This window comes from Lissotriton vulgaris, chromosome 3_1 (assembly GCF_964263255.1).
Source record: "Lissotriton vulgaris chromosome 3_1, aLisVul1.2, whole genome shotgun sequence".
In the NCBI taxonomy this organism is placed as follows: Eukaryota; Metazoa; Chordata; class Amphibia; order Caudata; family Salamandridae; genus Lissotriton; species Lissotriton vulgaris.
The window spans coordinates 1,860,406,191-1,860,422,560 of record NC_141689.1 but is presented as its reverse complement, the minus strand read 5'-3'; positions in this window follow the sequence as shown (position 1 = coordinate 1,860,422,560).

Here is a 16,370-nt window from a genome sequence, read left to right as displayed (position 1 = left end):
GTTGCACCTAAAGTGTCAAAGGAAAAATTAAGATTAAGTTCAGCCAACAGCACATTGAATTCATCATCAAGAGGACAATGTATGAAGTGGGTGATAAAGACCCCATCCTCATTTTCTAACCCGCAAATATTTTTATGGGAATACCAACAAATGTGTAAGTTAAAATGCCCTGATAGAACCAAAGCACAAGCACCATGTATGTTGCTTATACAATTCTCAATATCCTTAAGTAAAGAATGTGCTAAGTCCACCTTAGAGTTGGCAAAAACATTGTTGTATAGATTTATCAGCAGAATTCTAATGGCAGAACACTGAAGCAGAAGCATCTGATAATACACTGGGTCACACTTTGTGTAAAGTACCTTTGAAAAAAAGAAAAGAAAAGCAAGGGTGATCAGACCACCCTTGGCCCTGCCCATATTACTAGTCACTGCTGGTGGGTGGTTGTATCAAACCCATACACATATATTGGGTCAATGAGCCACTTCTCGTTTAGGCAAATAATAGCATGGCGTTCAATGAACTTATGCCAGTCTGGCCTAGCCCATTTACTAGCTAAACCAGCGCTGTTCCAGGAGGCTATTGACAGTGTTTGCATAGGATGACGTGCGCTGGCCCTAGTGGGAACGGGATTAAACCCAGTGGGTGAATAGAGTCTAGATTCAATGTGCGTCCCGGTTAACACAGGCTCAACTGGTTGATCACTAAGACCCAAGGGATTAACTACAGCAGGAAGTCAGTCCTGTACCTCCAATTGGGACAAAGCAGAAAACCTGATAGAGGTTGCAAAAATTTGGCTCCAGAAATAAAAAGGATAGGCAAACGCCCCTGGTATCTGTAAAAAAAAAGCACCACAAAAAAGCCTCAATAGCAATTGGTACAAAACAGGGAAAGTTTAACCGAGAGAGGATGTTGTTAGCCATTTTTTGATCTCTAAAATGAATGACAATACAATCATTGGCATCTGGTTGTGGAGTATTGAGCATTCAGAAAACCCTGCTCGCAAGATTTATCTGGTTGTGACCTAGCACAAGGCCACCCACTCGAGTATTAACCGAATGTACAACTTTATTGCCCAATTGCTCATGATCTTCATATGAGCTCTTGCTTAACGGAGGGACATTCCTTGGATCACAACAAAGAGGGTAGCCTGAGGGGCAATTTCACTGTCAAATCAAATCAAATAAAATATAACTTTATTCAATTGTTGAAAAGCAATCATAAAAGTATACATAGAAAAAACAATTCATTAAAATCTTTAAAAAGAAATACATTTACAATTTCTCAGTGGCGTACAAAAACATTCATCAGTTGCGGGGGATTCAAAGTCTATAATATCATAAATTTTAAAGTGGATTTATGCGATCATACTTTTCCTACTGCGCATCAAATTTTTCAAATATAGTATAATTGTTGCAACACACAGGTGATTATCAAGGCATTGAATGCTAAGCATGGCCACGCGCCATTGACGGTGGCCCATCTCTCTCAGAAGTGGGAATAAAACATTATGTCTAATCACATCATAAAATTTACAGAAAAGAAGGCCATGTATAGTACTCTGAGGTGAAATGTCATCACAGGGACAGGGAGGTAAATCATGCATCCAATTATTTACTGTCGGGAAACTAACCAATCTATGAAAAGTTCCAAATCTAAAGCGAGACAATAAGAATCTTTCATAATTATCTAGCACATAGATTAAGTAGGGCTGAATATTAAAAGTCGTTAATATCATTTGATGTTGCATAACAGAGGGTTTTAGGACCTCAGTTGTGTCTCTTGAGAAAGCTAAACCCTCCTTCTTTAAGTCTTTACGCAAAATAGCTGAGATATTAGTAGGGTTTAAAAAATAATCTAATTTTCCAATATCTTTTAAAAAGTTTGAAACATAGCTCAGCCACGGTATCCTCATGGCTCCCTCTAATTTAAGAATATCTGTCAAAATATCTCTGTTAAGCTTTGTTGCTTCTTGTGTCCACAAGCCTGTGCCATAATAGTACAGGCTCCAGCTTAATTAGATCTGATATAAAGGCAAGACCCAATTCTGCATGACAGTTATAATTAGAGGTGCTCTTCGGAACCGCAAGGATAGCGCCAAGAAACCGCTTCGGTGTACGTGCGCAGTATAAGCTTTTTAACACATAACATAACATAAACTTCAAGAACGAGTTTTCCACCACCTGAATAGGCGTGGGGTCGACAAAACCCCATACCCCACTACCATAAGTAGCACCAGACACACATTTAGCTTTATAGATCTTAATTAGTTCCACAGGTGGTCTAGTGCCTAATTTCTTTGAGAAGGTCTTGAGAGCGGCCAACGATTGAATCATCGCAAGTATTTTTAGCTGACATGGCCTGCGACCAAGACTCACTCTGAGTGAAAAGTATCCCAAGATAGGAAAACTGCTTGGTGGATTCAAGCTTCTGTCCTGCTATAAATATGACCCTCTTAGGTTTACAATGCCTGCCGCAGTGCGTAGTAAAGGTTTTGGTTGTATTAACTTCTAAACTCAGCTCGTTCATGAAGTGGAAAAAGCTATCTACCATACGCTGTAATCCCACTTGAGTAGGTGACATAAGAACAGCGTCGTCAGCGTACAAAAGCACCAGCATTGGGCGACCTGCTACGTATGGGGGATCCAAGCTAATGTTGCTCAGATCTTTTTCCAGTCCGTTTATATACAAGTTAAAAAGGAAAGGGGTCAGAACACAGCCCTGTCTGACCCCACTCCTAATTGGTCGGTGCGTTCCCCCATTAGGCCAAAGCAAACGCGGGCTGAAGCGTCGCTGTAAAAACGTTTAAGATAATAAATAATATTTTCTTCAACCCTAAGTTGTCCCAGTAAGATCCATAATTTGGAATGGATCACACAGTCAAATGCGGCCGAGAGGTCAACGAAGGCCAAGAACAAGTTACCCTTCTTGGCCCTTGTGTACTTCCCGACCAGCATTAATAGATTTAAACCTTGTTCCACTGTCCCTAAACCAGAGCGGAAGCCATACTGAAGATCAGATAAAATAGAGTTTTCTTCTGCCCACTCCAGAAGCCGGTCTAGGATTATTCGACCCACTATTTTGGTAAAGCAATCTAAGAGGGAAATGAGCCAGTAACAACCCGGATCTTGTCTATCCGCCTTTTTTTTTTATAGATAGGGACTATTACAGATTCCACCCAGGTGGGCAGAAAATCTGAAACACAGCTGGCATTAAGCACCTGGACCAGGAGAGGGCCCCACAAAGAAGGGGTAGTCTTAAAAATATCTATGGGGACACCATCCGGCCTTACCACCCTGGCTTACACATAGGGCTTTTTCAACTTCCTCCAGGGTAAAACACAAATTTCTTGAGGTGGGGTATTCGGAGGGAGATATCATAGAACCCACTTGTCCCTCACCCTCATACACTCTAGAAAAGTGCCTAATCCAATCAGATTCAGGAATTGCTATTTCTAACTTTGGACCAACCTTTTCCCTAAGAAAGGGAGTTCTAATAAGTTTCCAAAAGCCTGCACTATCATTCCTAGTAGAAGCAAGATGTAAAGCTTCCCAGGCTTCAGCTCTCAACATATTCTTCCTATCTTTTATTGCTATTTTATATTCCTTCCTAAGTCTGCCCACCTCCCCGACACACCTAGGTTTTTTATGCAATTCCCTCTTTAGGAGAGAGTAGGCCCTAGTACACTTGGAATCAAACCAACCTCCCTCCCGCTTATGGTTTTTAAATTGTCTCACAAGGGAGGTCCTGATTTAATTTGAAATGGTCGAGAAGGAAGCAAGGAGTATATCAGGGGAGAATTTACCCTTAAACAAGTCATTATTTCATGTAAGCATTTACCAACCACTAAATTAATTATTTCTGCCTGATTCACCATGGCCCATTTTAACGTGTATCCATTAACGCTGCCAATAGCTAGATTCACATCCACGCTGTCCCTTTCTTTATGATTTATCAGGGTGGACGTTGTTGGCAGCAGGATGGCCGCACAGAGCGGAAAGTGGTCACTTAATGCAATGTCAGAGACGTTAAAGGAATAGATTCTACCACCGTATTTATTAGAAACAATAGCATAATCGATAGTTGTAGCACAACCCCTTCCATTAAATGTTGAGGATAGGGAAGATGGTAAAATACAAACTTCATTAGCAAATCCTAGATCAAGTTTAGCTAACAAACTATTAAATTGTTCCCCTTGAATGGAGTGATTAAAATGTGAGTGGCCCAAGCCATCTTCCTGTGTCATTCCACACCTATTATCCTTCATCATACTACACAGAGTACAATTAAAATCCCCAAACAAATGTATCATCAATTTATGTCTGTAAATTGTTTCCTGTAAAAACAGTCCTTTGGTCAGTTTACTTAAAACAGTAGGTACATCACCAGGAGGAATATTTTTATATAAAAGTTAACAAGAGCAATCGGAGTATCAAAAGCCAGGACAAGTATTAAAAGTTGAAAATAAATGTCTGTAATGGGCTCAATTACTCTTACAAGGTCCAAGTTATTAGACAAATAAATACTCAAACCACCCTTTGCTCTTCCATGTAAAACGTCAACAGCTGGAGTATGAAAGGTCCTAAAACCATTTAAATGGACCGGATCAAGGCTCCAGGTTTCTTGAAAACAGAGCATATCTTGTGTCTGAATGAAATCCCAACAAATTTGGTTAGCAATTTTAGATCTAATACCGGCAATATTCCACGAGGAAATTTTACATACCGGTGGGACTAACAAGGGGGTGGCTGAGGCAGCAGAGGCGGAACCAGTTGGTAAAGAAGAGGTCCCATGGTCACCTCCCACCTCTGGTCCCCCATCTATATTCCCAAAGCCCCCTATGTGTCTCGGAATCCCTAAGATAGTCGGGGCTATATTAAGAACTTTCCCCCCCATCAGCCCCTATAGTTTCCCTATTACCAGAATAGGGAATAAGGTCAGCTTCTACGTCTACAGGAATAAGTGTAGTAGTATCTACCTGTAGTCAGTCATTGTTTTCTAAGCCTCTGAGAGTGTCAAATGGATTAAATGTTGGGACACCGTATCTTCTACCCAATGGTCCATCAAAGTTTAAAGGTGGACAAGGGGGAGCTAGACACCTAATTGGTCGAGGTGGACAGTAAAAGAAACCGAGGGGAAGAATGTTAACAGAGTCTGGGTCAAGTGTCCCAGTACAACCTCTCTCGATTAAAGTAAGTACCAATTGTGGTGACCGGAATGATAGAATTACACAGTCACCCCTCAGTGTTTTATCTAAGGTGCCCAACCAGCTCACTCTTCTGGCCATCTTAAATTCCGAAAACAAATAGTTTTAAACCCAAACTTGGTAGATAAAAAGTGAACTGATTTATTCCTTAAAGTCGACCAATGTTCAAAAGTATTAGGGGGTAATGAAGGAACATTGGCTAACACCACAGTATATGGTGTCGCTTCTGGGGGCAAATTTAGAATAGGTAAACTTAAAATTGCATTTGGCTCAGTTTTGTCCTCAGCTCTTCTAGTTTGATTAGATGGTGCGTTGGAAACTGCTGGGGTTGAGACAGAAAACCCAGGAGTATTAGTTCCAGTGTCCCCGCTTGATTTTTTAAGCTCCAATCGACCATTGGCCTTGGATTTTTAGTTTGATTTTGAGTTTGAGTTACTGGGACCGGTAAAATAATATTGGGATTTCCACTCGAACAAATAGAGGTAGGTTAAGGTAATATAGAAATTATTTTTTCCTGGGATGGCTTCTGATTCGTATCAAGCTTTCCCTCGATGTTGGTCAGCCTTGTTTCAATATTCCTAACCTTTAAACAAATGGGTTCCAAAAGCGTTGTTAAAAGGGTCTCCATTCTTTCACAGAAAGATTCCTCTACTATTGGGACCCTTACACTAGTTGATGGAAATACAATTTCTGGCTGGTTATTCACCTCATTTCCTCTTTTCCCAGTAGGCTTCTCAACAACCTTTCTTTGTTTGTTGCTACTATTCCCTTTACCATTTTTTACAGCTTGAGCTTCCTTAATGGTGTGTTTTAGTTTACATCTTGCCTTCTGCCCTCTGGTCCGAACACAGGGGCTGTCGCTGTTATCGGTTAAAATAGAGACAGCGATTAGACTTAAAGGTGTGCCACACCCCACCTTTTCTGGAGAATCCTCATTCAAAAAAAGAGGATCAAGAATTACATCACTTGGGAGTATTGTGGGGGTCACAGATAACCTTGCTAAAGAAGGCAAGGGTTCAGAAGATACAGGGGCCATACCAAGAACTATCTCATGAGTTGGTAAAATGGGATGTAAGCCAGGTAGAGCAACAAAGGATGGGGCTAGCATCGAATCCTGGGAATTAGTTGTAAACATTGAAATGTTAGTAACAGGTAGGGGAGGAAGGGTACCAGCGGGAAGTGAAAAGCGCTTTTCTGTACTTTCAATAGCAGAGGCAACCACCCCAATAATCTTCTGCAGCATTCGGTCAATAGCTGTCAGACTAGGAAGAGGTGGATTAGAAACTACCCATTGTTTTACTATTGGGGAAGGTTGAACAGGAATATTCTTCCCCATTATTTAGCACTGAATATGTAAAATGTAGTAATTAAATAGATATCCAAGACAATATATCTATATCACCATACACCAGGGAGATTAACACATTAAGAAACATATAAAAGGAACACTTAAAAAAAAACAACAAAAAAAACACGAATTAACCAATAAAGTGATTGCTTTTTAAGCTAAAAGACACTATTTACTATTTAGTGCCGTACAACTTAAAAATGTTAAGAACCTGTAAGCAATGTCCAAGATGGGTGGCCCAGCCTGGCCTCTTCCGGCCCCGGACGGCCACAGATGGTCCCGCCCTTGTCCCGGGCTTCTCCCGGCACGCTCCCGCATTCCGGGATGCCCTTTATGCGCCTCCTGGCGCCTCGCGATGACTAATGCAGTGTCCTTGCCGCTAGCAGGACTGCTGGGAGATGAAATCCGGTCGAATGGAAGGGGCTCAGCGGAGCCAAGCCCGGCCAAGAGGGAGAGTGGAGCAAAGCCCGGCCCACAGGCGCAGCCAAACGAAGGAGGGGCTCGGCGGAGCCAAGCCCGGCCAAAAGGAAATGAGCGGAGCAAAGCCCGGCCCGCGGGAAACAAGTCTGCTCAGCAAGTAAGGTTCTCAACGAGGACTCGGCCCCGGGATGCCCTTTATGCGCCTCCTGGCGCCTCGCGATGATGAATGCGACGTCCTTGCCACTAGCGGGACTGCTGGGATTTGAAGTCCGGTCGAATGGAAGGGGCTCAGTGGAGCCAAGCCTGGCCTAGAGGGAGAGCGGAGCAAAGCCCGGCTCACAGGCGCAGCCAAGCGAAGAAGGGGCTCGGCGGAGCCAAGCCCGCCCAAAAGGAAATGAGCGGAGCAAAGCCCGGCCCACAGGAAACAAGTCTGGCCAGCAAGTAAGGTTATATCAAATTAATTGGAGCCTTAGGGGGCAAAAAAGGTGCAGGCCGCCCCCCACTCAACCTGTAATGAACACCAAATGGCCTGTCCCTCCTGACACTCTTATTATTTCTATTTTATATACAGGCAATGTAGTGGTATACAATTTCTACTACCACTAGCCCACTATTTTTAGGCTATTCATACCTGTACATGTGTCAGAAACTATCAAGGTACACACAAGATACAAATAAAATTGTCACAATACCATCACCCACCAAAACTTTAAGTGGAAAAAATGTGGGAGAAAGAGTGAGCCCCTCACGGAAGAACTGCCAATGGGGTTTTCTGGCTAGCAGTTGCCAGTATACCCATTTATCATCATCGGTAACTCACTCTTATAATAGTGGAAAGGAAAGACAAACACAAGAAAAAGACCAACAACATAAAACAGTGCTTTTTCTTAACATCAGCCACACAATCTGCTGAATGTTCTTACTATAGCAAGTCAGCTTGAACCCTTGCTATTTAAGTGTGCACATACACCAACCCCTAGTGAGAAATGAAAACGCGAATCTCACATAATTAAAATTGAAGAGTAAGGTTCTCAACAAACCACTGAGTGAAGCCTACAGACATATTTCCAGGGCCCCCTGCACAAACTGGTTTAATCTGGTCCCCACTAGTGCCTTCAGAAAAGTTCTGTGGACGTGTGACTGAAATGTGGATCAGCCAGGTGGGGCTAGAGCTACAGGCAGTACCCCTTGTAGCCCTAGACCTTACAGAATCTGCTAATAATAGGAAACAGAGATGCTGCAATTGAAGATAATACATTTTTGAACGATTCACCGGGCAGTCACTAAAGAGTCTTGCATGAAGCTCAAGTCGAGGTTCAGTATCCCGGTATGGATCTACAGCTGGAGTAGGTGGAACAGTAGATGGTTCTGGATATAGATTTTTCGACTTAGCATTCAAATGCAGTCTCTTTCTCTTACCACCTCTGTTACTGGTGACCTCAAGGTTAGTCGAATTGGTTGGGTAAGCAGATGGTTGATTGTACTCCGTGGCATCAGGCCCCTCATTGGTGACAACAGGCAGAGTGATTGTACCAGTGGAAGGGTCCGACCGAGTTCAGCCCAAGACAGTTTGAGGAAAAGCAGTACTGGGGAGGGCAACCCAGCAGACACACGTGGGTCAGGGGGGTCTTGTGCAGTCTCAGAAAGGGACTCCGGCAAAGAGGTCAAGGACAAAAACCTTTCTGCCCGGTCAATTTCACAGCTAATAAACTCCTGCAGCTCTTTGCAAAAAACTGTCTATTGTAAAGCCAGGAGTACACTTCCCAGGAGCTGGTGCGGCCTTCCGTTTCCCCTTAGGCATACAGTGGGAAACTCAGGGTAAATATAACAAATAAGGGACTCACGCACTCGGGGGTCAGCAAATCAAGAGAAATAATAGCAATATAAATCAGTCCCTTTTAACTCTAAATATAAAGGGGGTGGCCCTGCCTCAGCTCCTCCTGGCTCTTGGCTCAGTCTTCGCCTGGGCCATGGCCAGGCGTGTCCTGTGCAGCGAGACCCCTGCCCAGATTTTAAAGAGTGCCACCGGGCGCTGCAGGATGTAAGTGGTGGCGGCTTCTGGCTGCAAAGTGTCCTGAGGCTTGTGGTCTGCCCCCACTGGTAATCTTCCCTCACGCCACTGTAGCTATAGGGCCTTGTAAATATGCCCCATAGTTTCTTAATAAGTAATAACCATAGTCTATGAGTATCAAGTGGATACAGTCTTCAGTGACAGTTCTAATGGAAATCATTAAAGCTTTCCAAGAGTTCTTATTATAACTATTTGACTGCTGGGATGTCTGCACACTCCAAATGTTTTCTTTGTGTCTGCACAAACCTTGTGCTAACATCGAAGGAGACTTCCCTTTTCATTTATGGATCATGCCCATGAAGTATTTTAATGATGTATGCACTTTGGTGAGGCAGTTAAAAATCAACTGGTATATTTCTTTAGTGCCTGTGGATGAGTTTAATGTTTAAATAGCAGTTTAGTTGCATGATATAAGGCACTGTGTTTATGGGGTGACCTCCAATGTGGTTTATTTAATCTGTAAACAGAAATTTTGCAGCTGTTCTGCTTCTTAAACATTCTATTCGTAGTGCCTCACAGCCCTCATGGGGAATTGTAATGTTGTGGCTTCAAAAATGTACTGTGACTTCTCTTGGAAAATGACCTACAACTATCCAGTCAATGACATTGAGAAAGAAACTTTAAATGAACAAGAACATAATGCTGGTTATAATTAAATTGATAGAATTAATAGGCAAGCTTTGATAAAAAATAATATGTTTTGAGTGCACAAACTGTAAGTTGCCCCATTTACTTGTTCTAGGCCTCAAATGACTAAAGCAATGCTGCTTGAAAAACAAGCTTGAAAAGAAAATGCTGAATACATGTTTTTTCATAATAAATAATTTTACTTATATAGTTTAACTTTTTTCAGAAGCATGTTTCTATATACACAAAGACCACTGTTTACACATGACTAATGTTTGTTATTTAATGGGGTAATGAAGAGTTCATACATTAAAATGCATAGTTTTAAAACATAAGCTTAACTTTCTAACCTGCTTGTTTTTTCCCCATCAATGGTGAGTCTGCAAAATGTTTTCTTTTACATTAATACAGATGTTTCAACTTCTAAATAGAAACCTGATATTAGAAACTCAAAACTGTAGTGTATATGTGGGGAAGTAAGCCTTAATGAGGCAAACTCCACCTAGTTGTTATAATTTAGTTGAAAATATAACATTGCTGTTTGAGGACTATCGTATTTGTGTGAAAAGATGTGGGGTGATCCTGTTCCCAGGAGAACATCAAATGCTGATTCGCTGATGGGAGACTAGAAGAGCACCATCTTACAAAGCTTCACAAAATTTGTAGTCTATAATAGTGCATGCTTCTAGAGTAGGTTACCTTTTTGTAAAATGTTGCCATTCCCTTTTTGACCCCCTTGCTATTGAGACTCGCCAAATCCAGACATTATCTCACATTGCTTTGAGACGCTACTGAGTTTCTCGAACTTCTTTTTATGGGAAGTTCTGCTTTGATTTTTTTACTTTTTGAGATGATTTAAAGGCTGAAGCTGAATGCTATTCTCTGACTAATGGGCTAGAACTATTTATGGGTTCTGACTAACTGTATTTTCACCCTATTCTTAGAATAGGAATTCTTTCCTTTCTGGAATGCGCTTCAATGCATTTATTATAAAATTGGATTTTATATTTTTTGTCCCATATTTATATTGACTATTGAGTATAATCTGAAGTTAACTTTTGAGTTGTGATAAAGATGATACACTAGAAGATTTGAATAATACAGGGGCATATTACCTAGAAGTGCGTTAGAAAATGCACAATGCACATTCCCATATCGCCGGATTTTTTCGCCGTGATAGCGCGCAATTATCAATGCGCATCACGTAGGCGAAATTAAATCCGGGGATAGTCGGCGATATGGCACATTAGCGCATGAAAACAAACGTTGTTTTCATGCGCTAATGTGTGCATTGATAATATGGGGAGTGGAATCAGCGTTGTGATCCACACCCTCATGTTATCAAAGCACTAAGTTACAAGAGATAAGAAACTCCTACAAACTGTGGAATTTACAACTTGGAGTAACCTAATCAAATTATTGAAACACTGGTGGTCTTCTTCTCCCCTTTTAATTGGAACCATTTTCCTTATGCACTGTCCCATATTTTATGTAATGAATTTTTTATCTCGATTTTTTACAATGTACTGTTTTCTAATTTGTTTTTAAACTACTCAAATAAAATGTACAAGATTTTCTGTATGACTGATTTATGTTAATCATTTACTGCTCCTTACTATGTTTATGTTACTGTATGGTTTTGTATGTTTAATATAAAATTGTGGATTACTCTTAAGTTCACCCAAAGGGGAAAACTTTGTTGACAGATCAATGCCCTAACACCTGGTCAGAGCAGGCGTTGGGAGACCTGCGATAAACGAGTTTATCGCAGGTCTGCCTCTCCCAATTTTTCATGTGGTTGGACGTGGGAATGCCCATTTTGCATGTCATTAGCGATGTTTATCGCCGACATGCAAAGTGGGCTTGGGCCAGGCTTTAAAATGCCCTTGTTAATAGGGCTCTAGCAGTATCGCCGCTTTCTCGGCACAATTTGCTGAAAAAGCGGCAATACTTCCCCTTGCTAATATGCCCCACAGTCCTTTAAATATATACCAACTCCCTTTATTGACTAAAATCAAACTAATGATTGTGCCACTTTCAACAAGTGATGCTTATGACCTTGTTTTTAAAGAATGTGTTTACTATTTGAATAAAGGAAACTTTTTGAAGAACATTGTTATTGGGAAATTGATTGTATATTGTCTTTCCCTATTTATTAAGAAGTGGTGCACCTGAGCTTTTGATTTAAATTGCGAGTTCCGTCAGGAATAACATTAGGACAGTGGGTGTAAATACAGTGTGCACGCATATCCTCATGATTACAGATGAGGTCAAAATAATGGAGGGATACTAAGTTAGGTGCTGCCGTTTACAGGGATCCACTGTCGGGTGCTTTTTTGTTACATGTAACTAATGATTGTGATGATAATTATATGATGCATTGCTTTCTTCTTCTCTAAAACAACGGCAAAGATCTATTCAACCAGAGGCTGAATAAAGAGAGCGGGAATTAGCACATTTAATGGTAAATCATGATATTGAAATTTGGGAACTGATTCCCGCTCCAGCAACATCCACATAGATATGCACTTTACTCTATTCAATTTAAATAATGCACGGTCGCAAATGGCTTTGCATAAACATTTCGAAGTTGGCTCAGAAATGAATTCTTGATCAAGACAAATTTAATTGCTAAGTGCGTATCTATGTAGGAATACAATAGCTTAACATGTTGTTTTTTGTTTTGTTGAGGCTGGTATTGATATCTGTTCTGCTATGATGTGAGAGTGAACATATGAAGTAGAGAGCTCCTCTTGTTCTTACATTTAAGCAGTGATGAACCAGTGATGACCAAACTCAGCAACGAATGTGCATTCCCTTTTAAAATCTTTGCATGGTATTTTCCTTCATAGCCTCTGTGTTTGGTATAATTTGTGGAAAATAATAGCTTTCAATTAGGCACATATTTTTAACCCCTGGTCAAAATTAAGTAAAGCATCCATGTCTTTTGTAGTGGTATTTCTAAACGATATTGTAAGGGTTAAAACTGATTTACAGATTCAGGGATATATTCTAGTAACCATATTTTTGTAAAAGTAACACAATGCACTGCAGAAATGTGCCATATTTATTACAATAGGGGTCAAAGGCGACTCAAACCCATGATAAATATGCACTCATGTGTCTTTTTCACCAAAGCACACCATTACCACTCTCCTCGTATGCTGTTAAAGAAGTTTTGGGTTACTGACATATCTGATCCATTATCTGTAAAAGTATCCAATTTAACGTGGCTTCAGCTGGTTTGGACCTGAACCAGAAAATATCTCTTTAATAATGTATTTGAAAAAATATATTTTTATTTTATTACTTTCTTATTGCTAAAGGCAGCCGTGGAGTTTCAAGAGAGCTTACTGCAGGAATCGGAGCCAGCTTTAAGGCTTGGCAGTGGCCTTGAGCGGACTGGCTTTTCTCTTACAAAAAGTACGTTATTTCTGCGGCTGCAGCTCTGAATTCACTAGAGGACACTTACTTGGCATCAAAAAGCATTTTCACACAAAAATCTATCGTGTCAAAATGATGTTAAAACAAGCGCCCAAGGGTCCTTAGTGAGCCCAGTGGTCTGGGGACTGTTGGAGAGGGGGAACACCTCTGAAGAGGGCTTAATTTCTCTTTTTCCAAACATCTGCAAATAATTCGAGACCAGTTTAGAACATGGAATCCACAATACTGTATGAGAAGATATCGAAAAATCCCTGGCTGAGATGCACACAGGAAAAGTGAGGTAGCAGTTTGCCCAATATGCTGCAGGTGAATTTTATTGTACACTTACCCTATGCTCCTTGTATATACAGTTTTCGCTGTAGAACATGCATGCACTATTAGCTTCATCTATCATGTGTCATTGAGCACTTCGAATGGAAAGGGGCGACCACTCGGTCCCCCCGAACGTATGGTTGGGTGCCTCGATCCCCCCGGGAAACCATTTTGGATGGGGGGGCGTGGCCCGGCTGGTATGCCCGAAGTGGCGCAGCCGGGGCGCGCCTTCTCCCGCCCAAGAGGGGTTGTCCTAGACACCTCCAAAGAAGACCACGCCCCGAAGGCGTACAGGAGGAGGGTACACGCCCTCCCGCAGAAGAATAAATAGAACGGGAATCCGAAGAAGCGTCCTCTTGTTCCTCGGCTCGGAAGGCTGCACCCACTCGTTGCTCGTGAGCCCTCGACGGAACAAACAGCAATTTTGAGAACTTGTTTTGTCTCTTTCAGTTATCTGGAGTTCGAAGAGTTCAGGACCTCGTAGATCGACTAAAGGCGGAATACTCGAAACCATGGCCAGCAAGAAAGCAGAAAAGGGTTCCGAGACGGATAAGGTGTTATGCCTATTGTCGAACCGGATGGCTTGCATGGACCGAAAACTCGGACAAGTCCAATCGATCGGTAGAAGTTTGGCGGAGGTAAAGAAGCAACTGGCCGCACTGAGCGACCCGGGTCACCCTAAAAAGGTAATAGGCCCGGCCTTGCCGGGAGTCGTCCCCGAGGGTAGAGGGAAACGGGTTAAGCAGAGGGCGGTTTCGGGGGAGGTCCCGGTTCCAGAGGTACCCCCAGTCGCCCCCCTCAGGCCGGCAGACAACCCGGTACAAAACCCAGATATAGGTCAGCCGATCCCGGTTGTGATCACTCCTGCTGATGATGAGGAAATGCCTCCCAAATTGGCCATCCAGTTGGCAGCATGGCTCGAGAAAAAGGCTGGGGGCACTGTGGCCCCTGGAGACCCGGCCGAAGAGGCCAGAATACTAATCAAGTAATTGCGGCAGTCGAGAGATGTCCAAAAGGCGAGTGTTCCTCTTGTTCCCCCACAGGTGGCACCGGTAGGACCAGCAGTTGGTCAGGAGAAGACGGCAGGAACAACGGCCGATCCGGGTAAGCTCGCATTGCCAATGGCGGGTGAGGGCTCAATACCCTCGAGGCGGGAAAAGGTTGCACAGCACATTCCCATGGCCACGAAAGAGTTAATATGGGGGGACAAGTATGTCAACATGTTTTCATTATTAACTGACCATCGCGAGATGGAATATGCTAAAACACAGAAGGATTTGTGGCACCCGAGCGTCTGGCGCGCCAAGATGGCGGAATTTAGGGTGGATGAGACAGTAACGAACTGGGTTAAGGCCTTCTCTATATTCACTGCAGTTATGGGGGAACGTAAACTCGAGGTTATGACTGAGTTGACTTGCTACCAAAATCGCATTATGGATTTTTATTCAATGTATGAGGGGGAGGAATAGAAAGGTTATGACATGAAATTCCGAAAAGCAAAAGAATATGATGCTACTTTGACTTGGGATTGTCTGGACTCGGTGTCATGGCACAAGCAGCTCTTGCCAGGGGCGGCAGGTACGTCCTCGCCAGGCGGGAGCGGGTCAGGAATTGTCCGCCAAAAGCCCGCGGTGCCCTTTCGAGCGGGCACCGGTGGGGATTACCAGCCTAAGACCGGCGGGAATGGCGGCAAACGTGGGGTCTGTTGGGGCTTCAATCGAGGCAACTGTAACAGACCGCAGGGAACATGTAGGTTTAAGCATGTGTGTGCCAGCTGTGGGAATTCCTCACACCCGGAGAGTTCATGTAGATCAAAAAATAGCGGGACGGGAGGAAAAGAGGGGCCTAAGCAGGAATGAGGTAGACCGTTGTGACCGATTGCCTACACCCGTTGATCTCATGGCTATGACTCCTTGGTTGAACAAATACCCTGATCATGTATCCGCTGGGGTGTTGAGGAAGGGATTCTTACATGGCTTCCACATCCCAGCGGGGGATTTTCGGGGGGACTCCTTTTGTAAGAACCAGTTATCGGTACAGCACAACCCAGGCGTGGCAGAGAAGAAAATAGCAAGAGAAGTCAGTTTAGGGTGAGTGGCAGGGCCTTTTCATCGCCCGCCGGTGGCGGAGTTCATCTGTTCCCCGTTGGGGGTTGTCCCGAAGAAAGACGCGGGGGAGTTTAGACTTATACATAACCTTTCCTGCTCCAAGGGGTTCCTCGGTGAACGATGCCATTGACCCAGAAGTTTGTTCGGTACGGTATGCATCGTTCGATGACGCCGTGGCCATGTTAAACCACCTAGGCCCCGGGGCGCTGATGGCGAAATCAGATATCGAATCGGCGTTCCGGTTGCTTCAGGTGCACCCGCAGGATCGGCGCTTCCTAGGTTTTGCATTTCAAGGGAGTTATTACATGGATAAATGCATGCCTATGGGTTGCTCCATTTCTTGTGCCTATTTTGAAATGTTCAGCTGTTTTTTAGAGTGGGCATTCACCGAGGCTACAGGGCATAGGCATGTTATGCACTATCTTGATGACTTCCTGTTCTTGGGGGCAGCCGGCGATACGAACTGTGCGCAGGCGCTGCACGACTTCTGCATCCTCATGAGGGAGTTTGGAGTCCCATTGGCACCAGGTAAGACGATGGGACCATCTACTTCACTGGAGTTTCTTGGAATTGAACTCGACTCTGTGGAGGGATGTTTCCGTTTACCGATGGCAAAGGTGGCCAAGTTTAGGGCTTCCTTGACGCAATGCCTGGGCAGGGAGAAAGTGACCCTGCACCAGTTGCAACAAACAGTGGGTCAGCTTAATTTTGCTTTGAGGGTGATGCCTATGGCCCGCCCTTTCTCGCGCTCTATCGCACAAGCTATGGTTGGTCTCAAAGAGAGTCACCACCGTACGAGACTGTCGGCAGAGATTCGCCAGGATATGTGCATTT